Source organism: Natator depressus, chromosome 25, assembly GCF_965152275.1.
Source record: "Natator depressus isolate rNatDep1 chromosome 25, rNatDep2.hap1, whole genome shotgun sequence".
NCBI classification, from domain to species: Eukaryota; Metazoa; Chordata; order Testudines; family Cheloniidae; genus Natator; species Natator depressus.
In genome coordinates, this window is record NC_134258.1 from 5,202,723 (window position 1) to 5,214,511 (window position 11,789).

Below are 11,789 nucleotides of genomic sequence, written 5' to 3' on the forward strand. Positions count from 1 at the left end.
TGAATGCCTGCTCATTCGCAGTTGACCCTGCAGCTGTCATCAGCAGAGCCAGCATCTGTCAATGCCATCCAGGCAAACAATGGTGCCAACTTACGCGGCATTAACAGGATTGTTTTGACAGTTCTGACCAGCTACACCTGTGCAAACCCATTGACAGCAATGGCAGTATCACCCACTCCAAATCAGGAGATTATCATTAAAAAATGGTGAGATTTTGGTTTCTTAGCTTTAGGTTACCCTTGGGTCACATTTCCAAGTTTTTCTCTGTAGAAACCATTCTCTTTTTTAAGGAAAACCAAGATTCTCATTTATTCCCAGGACTCCAGGAGCCAGGGCTTTCAGAAAATTACAAGACTCTCAATAAACTCACAAGAGTCAGCAACACCACAATGAGGCTGTACAGGGGTCACTGAGAATAGAATTTGGCCAGCAAAGTCTTTACTCCTGATGATGATAGATTACATTACAAAAATTAGTACCCATATTACAGCAGCAAGGGGTGTGGTGCAGAGGCCCACGTACTTAGCTATTAATGTAGACAGGGCTCAAACATCTTTACCACCGCCTCAGGAAACCCATTCAGAACAGCAGCGAAAACGTCTGAGTTCTTATCCCATTTCTACCCCTAAAACTAACCCCAGTGGTGGCAGGGGAAGCGTGATTCATCCACTAATTTTTCTAGGGCAGACAAGACCTCAGAGTCCAGGGCTTGCAGGGCCGGCTGCTAAACGGATCATTTTTGCTATGGATAAACACAGAACCCCACACGCCGGTGTCGCAGAGTTGAAACAGCATAGGACACAGGCAGGAACACAAGATAAAACAACACTGAACAGAACGGGGCACACAGGAAGCCCCTGCTCCTGCAACAGTGAGACATCGCTGTGAGAGCAACCCGCCGTAGAGAGAAGCTGCCCACCCACAATTTGCATGTGACTATTTCAGGGTGAATATCCACGCTTAAAGGAACCCACAAAAAATCAGGCCTCTCCTCTGGATCCCTCCCCTACCCAGCCCATTGCCCTCCCCTATCAACCTCCTTCCTCCCCAACCTCCCCACCCCACCCTTCAAATTCTGTCCACATTTCCATTTCCCTCAGTCTCCGGACCCCCTCCCCAGATCTCCTGCAGTCTCTGCCCCCAGCATGCTCCTGTCTCCAACATCCTCCCTCCCTGTCCCCTCCTTCTCTCATCCTTCGCTTTCTTCCTCAATGCCTTTGGCCCCATCACCTCGCTTCCTGCCCCCCATAATCTCCAAGTCTCCCCTCCCCCACCCCACCTCTCTCTCCCCCACATTTCTCAGCCTTCTGTCTCCTTCCCTTTCCCCTACATTCCCCTCCCTCTGCAGCCTCCCCCTTCCCCAGACCCTGGACAGGCCTCCCTGTATTCATTTGCCCCCCGTCTCTCGCCCTGCACACCCCACCATTCCACTGCCCCAATCTCCCTCCCTGCCCCCATATCCCACCGCCCCCACTTCCCCGCTCTACCAGCACACAGCTCTGCCCCGACAGCTTCCCCTGCATCCCACTTCCCCCCACAGACACACATCCCCCTTTCCATGCTCGCCGGACCCCACCCTGTCTCCTGCATGGGACACACATGGTGAAGGAGGAGCAGACATCTTCATTGAGGGCAGCCTGGCTTCAAACAGCAGGCAATGGCAGCCATCTTCAGTCAGGGCAGCCTCTCTGCCACCTGCCGGGGGGGGGGGGCTGATGGTGGCCATCTTGATGGTGGGCAGCCTGTGAGCTTCACCATCCATTGAGAACAATGGGGAGGCCTGCAGCCATTTTTAGTAAGGGCAAAAACTCGTGGCAAGTCCCCACGGTTTCCCTGCATGGCATGCACCTGCTGGCTCATTGCTGGGTACCTGCCGCCTGCCCAAAGGAGCTGGAGGGAAAGGAACCAGGATTCCACAATCCCCAGGAAAGGGAAGGGGGGGCAGGCCAGGGAGAGAGCCAGGCTGGGACCAGCCAGGTGGGAGCCGGCTGCGGGGGCGAGGCCGGGTAGCGGGCAGCCTCGGCGCTGGGCCCAGAAAGCCAAAAGCCAGGCTGGGCAGCAGCCTTTGGGAAGCCGGGAGGCAGCAGTAGCTATGGGTCGGGGGGGGGAGGTTACATGGGCACCAGGAGGAGGATGCCACGACAAGACTATGAACAAAGGACCTGAGCTCTGGCCAGTGGGATCTGCAAGCTACACTTGTATTGCCTCTGGGAGAGGGGTGGATTGCAGGGGGTACCCCTGGCATTAGGCCTGAAGAGACCCACAGGGTGCTGTCACCCTTATACCCCTGTACTGGGCTGCCCCTAAGGGGCCGGATTAGGAGCTGTTGGGTGGATCGTTGCTGAAACCGTGTCCAGGGTAGATGCACCTTTGATTTTCAAGCCGCCCTAGCAAAGGAAGCCAGAGCGTTTTGTGGGAACTCTCAGCGTGCATGGCACACCTAGCCTGCGGCCAGACACCAAGAGGGACAGGTGAGCCCCAGCACTCCCAGGGGGATCAGTTACACAACCCTCCCCCAGACTAGGGGAGGAACCGCTGCTTCCTGGTGCAGAGAGCTTCCTGGTTCGATCTGCGTTAACCTCTGGGTGTCTGCAGGAGGGGAATCTTTCTGCAGAAAACATCATGGATTAGTCATTATTTCTCATCAACAGCTCACATTTCTCAAGCCTCGTCACCCATGTGTCAGTACTGCAGGCCAAAATGGAGGCTGATCCTGGGGTTAAGGCACTGGGTGGGACTCTGGAGAGATAGGTTCAATTCCTAGCACTGCCCCTAAATCATTTTGCCTTATTGTGTCTGCAAAGTGTGGATAGTAATCCTCTTCTGTCTTGGCTACTTAGATTGTACATTCTTCAGGACAGGGACTGACCCTTACAATTTACAGTGCCTTGGGGTCTCTAGCAGGTGCTGTCCCACTAATAACAGTTCGGAGATTTTTCGACCTTTTCTCCACACTGATGCCCATTGCTTGTAACTGAGGATTCTAGCAGGGACTTGCCTCCTACCTTTCGACTAACAGCAGAGCTTCAAAAAGTACTTCTGTGTGTCAAGTTTTGATTTATAACAGAGTAAGGAAACCACACCAACACCAGGGCTATGCGAAGAAACAGCAGCTGCCTTTCAAATCCGCATAGCATCTTCTAGCTGTTCCACTTACGGCTCGCTTGCCCTCCTGCATCAGTTTTAACTGAAAGGCCCATCATCCTCTTCTTGCCGGAGTGGGAAGAAGCAGAGAGCTGGACAATGTCCATTTCTCTAACCTTTGGATGGGGCTGTGCACTCTGAGCATGGCCGGCCCCCTTTGTCATTTTTGTTTAAAATCCACAGAATCAACTCTGAATTTGTCCCCATGATGTAATGTGAACCTGACCCTGAAGCACAGAGGCTAGAGCTGAAAAAGCCCCATGAGGTGCCATCTGTAACGTTGCTTACGGTGAAGGACCCACAGGGCTGACCTAGGTTGGAATGAACCTAAAGTGGATTCTGTGTTGAGGCTGGTGGACACAGACAGCTGCTGTGGGTCACAGGAGATCTGCATTCAAAGGGTTTCCCCTCTGTTATCAAAAAACCACCCTGGGGTGCGATACCTATGCCATAAAATCAATCTGCAGACAAATCTTATGTGCAATTTGAATTGTATTTGAAATAAATACCAGGCGTTCACCTAGATGTCGGTCATGATGAGAGCCAGATGTTTTTCCTTCTCTCATAACATCAGATTCTGACCACTGGCCAGACAGGTCACTGGCCTATACTAGCCCAATTGCATGTGTAATGATCTGTCCCTTCATGGCTTCTATCCAAGTGTAACCTGAAAACTAGGGCTGTCAAGTGATTAAAAAAATTAATTGCAATTAATCGCGTGATTAATCGCACTGTTAAACAATAATAAATACCATTTATTTAAATATTTTTGGATGTTTTCTACATTTTCAAATGTATTGATTTCAATTACAACATAGAATACAAAGTGTACAGTGCTCACTTTATATTTATTTTTTATTACAATTATTTACACTGTAAAAAAACAAAAGAAATAGTATTTTTCAGTTCAGCTAATACAAATACGGTAGTGCAATCTCTTTATCATGAAAGCTGAACTTACAAATGTAGAATTATGTACAAAAAAAAACTGCATTCAAAAATAAAACAATGTAAAAGTTTAGAGCCTGCAAGTCCACTCAGTCCTACTTCTTGTTCAGCCAATCGCTCAGACAAAGAAGTTTGTTTACATTTGCAGGAGATAATGCTGCCTGCTTCTTGTTTGCAACGTTACCTGAAACTGAGAACAGGCATTCTCATGGCACTATTTTAGCTGGTGTTGCAAGATATTTATGTGCCAGATGCGCTAAAGATTCATATGTCCCTTCATGCTTCAATCACCATTCCAGGGGACATGCGTCCATGCTGATGACAGGTTCTGCTCAATAACAATCCAAAGCAGTGCGGACCGACACGTTCATTTTCATTATCTGAGTCATTTTTCTTTTTTGGTGGTTCGGGTCCTGTAGTTTCCACATTGGAGTGGTGCTCTTTTAAGTCTTTTGAAAGCATGCTCCACACCTCGTCCCTCTCAGATTTTGGACTGCATTTCAGATTCTTAAACCTTGGGTTGCGGGCTGTAGCTATCTTTAGAAATCTCACATTGGTACCTTCTTTGTGTTTTGTCAAATCTGCTGTGTTCTTAAAATGAACAACATGTGCTGGGTCATCATCCGAGACTGCTGTAGAATATGGCAGAATGTGGGGAAAACGGAGCGGGGACATACCATTCTCCCCAAGGAGTTCAGTCACAAATTTAATTAACATGTTCTTTTTTTAACAAGCGTCATCAGCATGGAAACGTCCTCTGGAATGGTGGCCAAAGCATGAAGGGGCAAAGGAATGTTTAGCATATCTGGCACATAAATATCTTGCAATGCGAGCTACAAAAGTGCCATGCAAATACCTCTTCTCACTTTCTGGTGACATTGTAAATAAGAAGAGGGCAGCATTATCTCCTGTAAATGTAAAAAAACTTGTTTGTCTGAGTGATTGGCTGAAGAAGAAGTAGGACTGAGTGGACTTGAAGGCTCTGAAGTTTTACATTGTTCTGTTTTTGAATGCAGTTATGTAACAAAAAAATCCACATTTGTAAGTTGTGCTTTCAGAATAAAGAGATTGCACTTCAGTACTTGTATGAGGTGAATTGAACAATACTATTTCTTTTGTTTATCATTTTTACAGTGCAAATATTTGTAATCAAAAATAATATACACTTTGATTTCAATTACAACACAGAATACAAAGTATATGAAAATATAGAAAAACATCCAAAATATTTAATACATTTCAATTGGGGTTCTATTGTTTAACAGTGCGATTAAAACTGCAATTAATCGCGATTCATTTTTTGAGCTAATTGCGTGAGTTTACTGCAATTAATCGACAGCCCTACTGAAAACCCCAGACCCAACAGCTGCCACAAGCTGCTACAGAGCATTGAGCTGGACTTTTATCTGGAGACAGTGTAAGGAAGAATGGCCCATGAGTAGGTGCCCACCTAGGTTCAGTTCCCTGCTCTCCCACACACTTCCTGCACGACCTGGAGCCAGCCCCTTTGGCTCTCTGTACCCCAGTTCCCTATCTGTACAATGGGGATAAAACATTACAGATTACGACATGCTCAGCTCCTATGGTAATGGAGGAAGGGGGAGCAATGAAATACCTTGGCTAGACGGATAGCCTTGGCTCCCTACAGAGCGAGTATGTGTGTGAGCTACAGCGTAATGGCTGCAATTAATGGATTTGTTACAACAGAACTATGCAGGGAAAGAAGGAAATAAAGGCGAGGAAAAGTGTGAAACAACGGCACTGAGCCTCAGCAACGAGGCACCATCACTCTGAGCTTTGTCGCTCAGACCTGCACTGCGTTACTTATATGACAGTAATACCTAGAGGCCCCAACTGAGATGGTTTCCCACTGTGCTAAGTGCTGTACATACACAGTAAGAGACAGAACCTGCCCCAAAGAGCTTACAGTCGAAACAGACATCTGACTCCGAGGCAGTACCCTACCCACTGCCCCACAATGTCTCACTGTATAGTCTCAGTGCCAAAGTCCCGACTCGGTAAAATCCATCCGGGATGGATTCTCTGGGCGCCCATCTCTTCTTCGACTGTTCCAGAATCCTGGTCCGACATCTAGAGGGGATGTTCTCAGGACAGTTGAGAAGGGGACCAAAAAAAAGATGAAAGTGTGGGGATTTTCAGCACAAGGTCCATCTGTCACAGTCTGACCTGGGGAGGCAGTGTCACCCAGTGGTTAGGGCATGTGACTTCAAACCAGGACAGCTGTGTTCTGTTCCCAGGTCTGCCACTGATCTGCTGAATGGTTGTGAGCAAGTCACTTTCTCCCCACCCACCCCCAACTTTTGTCTGTTTGACAGCAGCTCTCTGGAGCAGGGACCCTCTGTCACGACGTGTTTGTACAGTGTCTAGCACAATGGGACTGCAAACCTGACTAGAGTCTCTAGGATCCAATGCTGGTGACCCCCTTCTGACAACAAAAATTACTACATGACCCCAGGAGGGGGACCGAACCTGAGCCTGGCCAAGGCCCCCTGCCTGGGATGGCGTAAAGCCAACGTCTGAGCCCCACCACCCCGGGCAGGGGGGCAAAGCCCAAGGGGGGCCTGTCACCTGAGCCTCACCACCCAGGGCTGAAGCCTTTGGGCTTTGGCTTCGGCCCCCGGTAGTGGGGCTGGGACTTGGGCTTCTGCCCCGAGCCCCAGCAGGTCTAATGCCAGCCCTGGTGACCCCATTAAAACGATTTGAGAACCGCTGATCTAATGTATAAATAACACTGATCTGCTCCAGCGCACTCTCCCAGATATAAAGCCGCTCATTCCTAACGAATGTTCTTACTGGAGAGAGGCGCGTTGCACTGGGGGCTGTTGACACCCAGCGCATGTAGATTGCCCTCAATCTGAGCATGTTACGTTCCTTTGCACAAGACGGAGGGCAGCAGACCGAGTGCTGGGTTAGACACAGACGTCCTTCTCCTGTTAAGCTTTGTACTTGTTCCAGGCTGTCCCCCGTGGAGGGAGAGTTGGTGTTTGCACAGATGCACATGGCTGGGATCTAGGATCCCCCCACTTGACCAGAGAAGCTGTGTGCTAACATACCACCTCACTAGTTCCAAAGAAGCCCGTTGCTAACCAGAGGTAAGGCAACAGACGTCACAGACGGGCCCAGGCCAACACTCGCCGCCTGGCATCGCACCAAGCAGAACATTTCAAACATACTCTAGTCTAGTCCTGTCAGCCGGAAAAATCAAACAATGAGCAGCAAATCCAAACGGCTCACGAAGTGAGGACAGAGATGCCGCAGACTTGAAGAAAGGAATGTGTCAAAAATAAACAGAAGGAAAGAAAATCTCACCAGGCAAACACCTGTTGCAGGAGTGTCGTAGAAAGTGTGAGAACCCAACATTATCCTTAGAGCAGTGCACAGAGGCCCCAACCAAGATCAAGGCCCCATTGTGCTAGGCGCTGTACGTATACAAAGAGTTTACAAACAACACAGACATGACAGGCCAAAGTCAGGAGGAAAAATGCAGGCTTACGCAACCTCACCCAGGAAGTCAATGGCAGAGAACCCACATCTCCTGAACCCCGTCTAGTGGCCCATCTGCCAAGCCAGATCACATCCCTCCACAAAGGGGATGGGAGAGGGAATTCACTTCACACCAGCGCAGGGACAGAGGGGAGGAAGCTGGAACCCCACTATTCAGAGGCTACCAAGGCTGGTGTGGCCAGGGGCTGTTCCTTAGTAGGGGGTTGCACCTACTTTGTGGCCCCTTTGCATCATCCCAGCTGGCACAAAGGGGTCATAGGACATAGAATAGGTAGGGGACCCAACTATCTGCATTAGCCACCTCGGTAAAATTTTCAAAGCATCTAAATGAACTATAATAATACTAGCTCTTATATGGAGCTTTTCCTCAGTAGATCTCAAAATACTTTACAAAGGAGGTAAGCATCACTGTCACTATTCTACAACTGGGGAAACTGAGGGAAGGGAGGGAGGGAAGTGACATGCCCAAGTCACTCAGCAGGCCAGTGACAGAGCCAAAATTAAACCCAGGTCTCTGGAATGCCAGTCTAGTTCTCTACCCACTACACCCCACTCCCTTTCCTTTGATGGCAAAAGTGACTCTGGGACTTAGGCTCCTAAGTCACTTGGGTGCTTTTGAAAAATTTTATCCCTAGTCTCCTACCGCAGCACGTCCTGCTCCACCAGCGACGCCAGCCTCGGTGCCCTGTCCCCACAACCCTCCTCTTGCCTTTACCAGCCCCCTCTTCTGCACAAAGTGCCCAGCCAGCTGAGACCTGCCAAGACACTTCAGCATTCAGATCCAGCCTTACAACTCACTTCCTTCTTCTGTGCTGCCCACGCAAAGCCAGTCAGTAATAACAGCAGGTTGTATTCTCATTGCTATTGTTTATTGGACTGCAACAGGGCCTAGAGACTCCAGTCAGGGCCTGAGTAAGATCTACATATGTACAGGGCCTAGCACAAAGGTGGTGCCTGCCCCAAAGATAGGAGGGGTGACCTGGCAGTTAGGACACAAGCTGGCAATTTAGGAAAGCCGGGTTCAGTTCCTGGTTTAGCCGTTGACTTTCATTGTGACTTTGGGGAAGTCACTTCACCAGCTGTATGCCTCAGTTTCCCATCTGTAAAATGGGCGCAATGCTGCCCTGCCTCACAGGATTGTTGTGGGGACTGTGACATGTGCCAGCACTACAGTAATGAGGGCTAGGTAGACTCAAAGGATTTTAAACTGATATACTTTAAATCAAACCTTACAGATGCCTGGTGCAACCATGGGATTTCATTGCTGTAACCCCGGTCCGGTCCTACCCCTTCCCTGCTCACGGCAGAAGTAAGACAGTGAGTTTTTCAGTCTCTTATCGGACTCCGTTCAATGGTGCTGTGCCCGCTCATGGTGGGTGCGAACACGGCCCTGGTGCCTAAGCATAGCACGGCTCCTCTGACGTTATCAAGTGTATCAAACACAGACACACATATTTCGGGCTAGGTTTGCCCCCTGCCCTGTGAAAGGCCGGGACCAGAGCAAGGACGGTGCAGCCTAGTGAACCTAGGCAGAGGCGACACCAGGTGTTTATAAGCCCTGCCCTGAACCCCACGGCCTGTCACCAGAACCTTTCAATTGAACGCGTCATCTCTGAACCTTGCACAATGAGGTACCTGGGACAGATTGCGTTTTACCCTTAGGTCTTGTCTCAGCAGCCAAAGCTCCACCCATGCTCTGGCCCTCCCCAGCCAGCTGCAAAAGGGGTGAGGGAGTCCCGGGCCGCTCTCCATCAAATGCTATGGCCTGCGGTCCAGGGAGCCCAGTAAGGGGGCATTTAACCCACTGCATGGGGGTCACACTCTGGCACTTAGTGCTCTAGCGAGGAACTTAGAATGAGCCCGCAGAACTTTCCTGTGTGCCGCGTGGGTGAGTTAACACAGCCCGAGGGACCAAGCTTCTGAGAAAACCGGTCACACTGACACGCTGGTGCATCAACAACACAGATCTGGGCTTAGCTCTTAAAACAGATGGAACCAGTGTAATCCTGGCAGCAGCACCAGGGCAGGGACACAGGGCAGCAGGCTGTCCCCATGCAGCCGCCAAGCCCTCTGCATCAGAGCTGGGATCTCTTAGGGTCCAATCTGGTGCTCCGGGGAGGAGGTATGTTAACTTCAGGGTGACTGCTCCTGCTCGCATGACTAAGGCCTCCTGTGAGGAAGGAACTGCAGATGCAGGTACCTGGTGGACTGCAGGCAGGATCTCTGCTACGGCTAGCTTGACTGACGCAGAGCACCAGAGAGACACCTGGGATTCTCCTGTTTGGGATAAATGAATGCAATCACAGTGCCCCGCACTGAGCTGCAGTTCTCCCCCAACTTCCCCCCAACTCCCTTTCCCTTACAATTCAGCCCCATTATTTCCAGAGTTCCTGCACATTATCAGAATAACAGGACCAGAAAATACAAATAAGAATAAAACGTCGCTCTCATCTAGCGCTTCTCATCAGTCGACTTCAAAGGGATTCACAAAGGCCGTCAGTATCATCACCCCATCTTACAGATGGGGGAACTGAGGCACAAAGTGACTTGCCCAAGGTCACCCGGCAGGCTAGTCGCAGAGCTAGGAATAGAAGCCGGCTCTCCTGAGTCCCAGTGTATTGTGCTAGCCACACCTCTGAGGAGGGCATTCACCCAGCCCTGCTATCCCCACATGGCTCACCCTTTACTGTGAGCTGCACTGCGGCTCCAGAAGAGATGCCCTGTGACTCCTACCTCAGATATAGGATTTAAAGCACCCTGAACACAAGCTCGGCAGACAAGTGGAGCACAGCGGCCTGCGTCGCACTGCAGGCGGGAAGGCCAAAGCAATAGGACAAAACACCTATTCTTATTAAAAGTGCCAGGGGCTCTTTAACACCCACAAGGAACAGAGAGCACCTGGGTTTTTATGGCCTTGTCCAAAAGACAAAAGTCACGGAACTTGGCTGATCTGCAGCATCATGGGAGGATAAAAGGACAACTGAACCCGACAGCGATCTTATCCCGTAGTAGCCAGGGAGTCTGGGCGGTTCACAGCTGATGGTCAGACCGTTCAGACAGCCTCTACCCTCTCACGCGTCCCGATTTGTCCTGTGCCAGGGGCAGGTGGTGACAGTGGCTGTTAAAAGCCCCCCACCCGTCAGTGAAAATTTTGAAGGAAAACTTGTCAGTTCAGGTGTTCTGATACCACCACAAGGATCCTCATCGCAGATGGTGTAGATGGATGGACAGACAGATATAGAGGAACGCGTAATGGCGAATGTACAGTCAGAGGAAAGTGGGTGATGATTAGATAGACAGATAGACAGACAGACAGAAAGGAGTGTAGATAAATAGATAGATAAATAGATAGATAGATGATGTGTCTGATGATAGACAGCTCTTGGTTACCTCTTCATTCACTGGATTAGATGGTGAGACCCTCTCACACAGCTGTCCTTTACCAGAGTTCCTTGACTTCTCTGCCCTCCCCCGGCTAAGCTGACATGACCACCCAGTGAATGCCAGTCTCTGGCTCTTCGGTAGCTGCCTTCCCTTTCCCCTGCAGCCTCACGGGCATAGCTGCAATTCTGATTTCACTCCACGTGTCCCGCCCTGAGTGACATCCCCCAGGCTCCCGCAGAGACGGCCCCAAACACTCCCTCTTACCAGCACGATTGAGACGATTGCTAAAGTAGTAGACAACCAGCCAGGTGGCCCAGCCCCTACCTCCCCGCTCCATTCCCCACAGGCCTTGTTCGGCGGCTGCTGGATGTCATCGACTAGACACGCAAATCACAACAGAGCCACGAACGACTCTCTAGCAACCGGGCCCACAGCTCTTACCGGCTCCTGGGTCTCTGTGGGTCCCGTTCTGGGTCGCAGCCCTTCTGCCTCCCGTGTCCTGAAGCTACCTGGAACTGGGTGGAAGAGGAGAACTGAAAAGATACCCGCTGGCACCCAGAGCTTTTCAATGCAACGGTGAGTCAGAGGGAGGCAGAGAGCGGGGCGTGTCGGGCTCCTCCCAGAATCTGTACAAAAGCAGAGGCAGCTGTCGAACCTGCACGGCTCACCTGCCCCCAAACAAAACCTCCTTCATTCCAGGCCAGGGCTGGAGCTCCTGCCAGAGCAGAGGGAGCCAGGGGGTTTGTGGTGGCACTCCACAAACGCAGTAAGAACCGCCCCCCGCCCTC

The 11,789-nt window shown here is 50.4% G+C and overlaps 1 protein-coding gene across 1 annotated transcript in view; it reads right to left on the reverse strand.

Annotated features, from left to right (window-relative positions):
- The window catches only part of ATP8B3 (ATPase phospholipid transporting 8B3), a 59,302-nt gene extending 47,749 nt beyond the window's left edge, over positions 1-11,553 (reverse strand). The window contains exon 1 of the mRNA XM_074939192.1: positions 11,443-11,553. The gene's annotated coding sequence lies outside the window, so the exon portion shown is untranslated. The remainder of the gene's footprint in view (positions 1-11,442) is intronic.
- Positions 11,554-11,789: the final 236 nt, after the last annotated feature.